Raw genomic sequence first — 4,347 nt, forward strand, 5'->3', positions numbered from 1 at the left:
ATTAAGAATTTTGATACCTTTATTTTCTTTTCCACTTAATTTTCGAAAAAAACCAAAAAAATTACAAAATCATAAAAACCAAAAATATTTTATGTTTCTTGTTGAGTCTAGTGTCTCATTTTAAGTTTGGTGTCTTGCATGCATTGTTTATTTGATCTTGGTTTTATTTTCAAGTCAATAATACAGGGAACTGAAGATTCAGTACATGCAGCAGAGGAATTATACAGAAAAAGCTGGGCGTTCAAAACGCCCAGTGAAGAAGGAAAAACTGGTGTTTAAACGCCAGTCAGGATACCTGGCTGGGCGTTTAACGCCCAAAAGGGTAGTGCTTTGGGCGTTAAACGCCAGAATGTGCACCATTCTGGGCGTTTAACGCCAGGATGGCACAAGAGGGAAGATTTTGTTTTCAAATCAATTTTTTTTTTCAAGTTTTCAAAGTTTTTCAAAATCAAATCTTTTTCAAATCATATCTTTTCAATCAAATCTTTTTCAAAATCAATTTCTTTCCTTTTTCAAAGATACTTGCTAACAATTAATGATTTGATTCAACATTTCAAGTATGTTGCCTTTTCTGTTGAGAAAGGTTTAATGTTTGAATCATATCTTTTCTTGTTAGCCAAGTCATTAATTTTTTTTTAAAATCAAATCTTTTTAAATTGTTTTTCAAATCATATCTTCTCAATCATATCTTTTTAAAACCATAACTTTTAAATCACATCTTTTTCAAAAAAGTTTTCAATCATATCTTCTTCAAAATCTTTTTCAAAATGTTTTTTTTTAAATCTTTTACTTAATTTTCGAAAAATCTCTTCCCCTCTTCTCACATCCTTCTATTTATGCAGTACCACTCCTCCTCAATGCACAATTCGAACTCTATCTCACTAAGTTCGAATTCTTCTACCTCTTCCTTCCATTTTTCTGTTCCTCTGACACCTCAAGGAATCTCTATACTGTGACATAGAGGATTCCACATTTTCTTGTTCTCTTCTCTTTCATATGAGCAGGAGCAAAGACCAAAGCATTCTTGTTGAGGCTGACCCTGAACCTGAAAGGACCTTGAAGCGAAAGCTAAGAGAAGCTAAGGCACAACTCTCTGTAGAGGACCTAACAGAAATCTTCAAAGAAGAAAAACCCATGGCAGCCGAAAACAACAACAATGCCAACAATGCAAGGAAGGTGATGGGTGAATTTACTGCACCTACTCCCGACTTCTATGGGAGAAGCATCTCTATCCCTGCCATTGGAGCAAACAACTTTGAGCTTAAACCTCAATTAGTTTCTCTAATGCAACAAAATTGCAAGTTCCATGGACTTCCATTGGAAGATCCTCATCAGTTCTTAGCTGAATTCTTGCAAATCTGTGACACTGTCAAGACTAATGGGGTTGACCCTGAGGTCTACAGACTTATGTTATTCCCTTTTGCTGTAAGAGACAGAGCTAGAATATGGTTGGACTTACAACCTAAAGACAGCCTGAACTCTTGGGAAAAGCTAGTCAATGCCTTCTTGGCAAAGTTCTTTTCACCTCAAAAATTGAGTAAGCTTAGAGTGGAAGTCCAAACCTTCAGACAAAAGGAAGGAGAATCCCTCTATGAAGCTTGGGAAAGATACAAACAATTGATCAGAAAATGTCCTTCTGACATGCTTTCTGAATGGAGCATCATAGGTATGTTCTATGATGGTCTCTCTGAACTGTCCAAGATGTCTTTGGATAGCTCTGCTGGAGGATCTCTTCATCTGAAGAAGACGCCTGCAGAAGCTCAAGAGCTCATTGAAATGGTTGCAAATAACCAATTCATGTACACTTCTGAAAGGAATCCTGTGAATAATGGGACAAATCAGAAGAAAGGAGTTCTTGAGATTGATACTCTGAATGCCATATTGGCTCAGAACAAAATATTGACTCAGCAAGTCAATTTGATTTCTTAAAGTCTATCTGGAATGCAAGCTGCACCAGGCAGTACTAAGGATGCTTCATCTGAAGAAGAAGCTTATGATCCTGAGAACCCTTCAATGGAAGAGGTGAATTACATGGGAGAACCCTATGGAAACACCTATAATTCTTCATGGAGAAATCATCCAAATCTCTCATGGAAGGATCAACAGAGACCTCAACAAGGTTTCAACAATAATAATGGTGGAAGAAACAGGTTTAGCAATGGCAAGCCCTTTCCATCATCTTCTCAGCAACAGACAGAGAGTTCTAAGCAGAGCCACTCTGACTTAGCAACCATGGTCTCTGATCTAATCAAAATCACTCAAAGTTTCATGACTGAAACAAGGTCCTCCATTAGGAATTTGGAGGCACAAGTGGGACAGCTGAGCAAGAAAATTACTGAACTTCCTCCTAGTACTCTTCCAAGCAATACAGAAGAAAATCCAAAAGGAGAGTGCAAGGCCATCAACATGGCCGAATTTGGAGAGGAGGAAGAGGCAGTGAACGCCACTGAGGAAGACCTCAATGGACGTCCACTGGCCTCCAATGAGTTTCCTATTGAGGAACTATGGGAATCTGAGGCTCAAAATGAGACCATAAAGATTCCATTGGACTTACTTCTGCCATTCATGAGCTCTGATGAGTATTCTTCCTCTGAAGAGGATGAGTATGTCACTGAAGAGCAAGTTGCCAAGTACCTTGGAGCAATCATGAAGCTAAATGACAAGTTATTCGGTAATGAGACTTGGGAGAACGAACCTCCTTTGCTCACCAAAGAACTGGATGACTTGTCTAGGCAAAAATTACCTCAAAAAAGATAAGATCCTGGAAAGTTTTCAATACCTTGTACCATAGGCACCATGACCTTTAAGAAAGCTCTGTGTGACTTAGGGTCAAGTGTAAACCTCATGCCTCTTTCTGTAATGGAGAAGCTAGGGATCTTTGAGGTACAAGCTGCAAGAATCTCACTAGAGATGGCAGACAATTCAAGAAAACAAGCTTATGGACTTGTAGAGGATGTTTTGGTGAAGATTGAAGACCATTACATCCCTGCTGATTTCATAGTCCTAGAGACTGGGAAGTACATGGATGAATCCATCATCCTTGGCAGACCCTTCCTAGCCACAGCAAAGGCTGTGATTGATATTGACAGAGGAGAATTGATCATTCAAGTGAATGAAGAATCCTTTGTGTTTAAGGCTCAAGGATATCCCTCTGTCACCATAGAGAGGAAGCATGAAGAGCTTCTCTCAAAACAGAGTCAAACAGAGCCCCTACAGTCAAACTCTAAGTTTGGTGTTGGGAGGCCACAACCAAATTCTAAGTTTGGTGTTGAACCCCCACATTCAAACTCTAAGTTTGGTGTTGGGAGGTTCCAACATTGCTCTGAGTATCTGTGAGGCTCCATGAGAGCCCTCTGTCAAGCTACTGACATTAAAGAAGCGCTTGTTGGGAGGCAACCCAATGTTATATTTTATCTATTTTCCTTTGTTATTTTATGTTTTCTGTAGGTTGATGATCATGAGAAGTCACAAAATCAATTAAAAAAGCAAAAACAAGAATAAAAAACAGAAAGAAAAACAGCACACCCTGGAGGAGAACTTGCTGGCGTTTAAACGCCAGTGAAGCTAGCAAATGGGCGTTTAACGCCCAGTCTGGCACCATTCTGGGTGTTTAACGCCAGAAAGGGGCACCAGACTGACGTTAAACGCCAGGAAGGGGCAAGAAGTGGCGTTAAACGCCAGAAATGGGTACCAGCCCGGCGTTTAACGCCAGAATTGGCACATAGAGCAATTTTGCTCGCCACTTGGTGCAGGGATGATTTTTCCTTGACACCTCAGGATCTGTGGACCCCACAGGATCCCCACCTACCCCACCACCCTCTCTCTTCTTCACCCATTCAACAATCACCTCAACCACTCTTCCCCAAAAATCCCTCACCTATCAAATCCCATCTTTCTCTTCACCACTCACATCCATCCTTCATAAAACCCACCCTCCCTTTGGCCGAACCACAAAGCCATCTCCATCTCCTCTATTTCTTCTTCTTCTACTCTCTTCTTTCTTCTTTTGCTCGAGGACGAGCAAACCTTTTAAGTTTGGTGTGGTAAAAGCATTGCTTTTTGTTTTTCCATAACCATTTATGGCATCCAAGGCCGGAGAAACCTCTAGAAAGAGGAAAGGGAAGGCAAAAGCTTCCACCTCCGAGTCATGGGAGATGGAGAGATTCATCTCAAGGGTGCATCAAGACCACTTCTATGAAGTTGTGGCCTTGAAGAAGGTGATCCCCGAGGTCCCTTTTAAACTCAAAAAGAGTGAATATCCGGAGATCCGACATGAGATCCGAAGAAGAGGTTGGGAAGTTCTTACCAACCCCATTCAACAAGTCGGAATTTTAATGGTTCAAGAGT

The 4,347-nt window shown here is 40.5% G+C and overlaps 1 non-coding gene across 1 annotated transcript; it reads right to left on the minus strand.

Annotated features, from left to right (window-relative positions):
* Positions 1–1,539: 1,539 nt before the first annotated feature.
* Positions 1,540–1,647, minus strand: LOC130938480 (small nucleolar RNA R71). Its single transcript, XR_009069643.1, has one exon. It is a non-coding gene; the product is annotated as a small nucleolar RNA R71 (small nucleolar RNA).
* Positions 1,648–4,347: the final 2,700 nt, after the last annotated feature.

This window comes from Arachis stenosperma, chromosome 6 (genome assembly GCF_014773155.1).
Source record: "Arachis stenosperma cultivar V10309 chromosome 6, arast.V10309.gnm1.PFL2, whole genome shotgun sequence".
NCBI classification, from domain to species: Eukaryota; Viridiplantae; Streptophyta; class Magnoliopsida; order Fabales; family Fabaceae; genus Arachis; species Arachis stenosperma.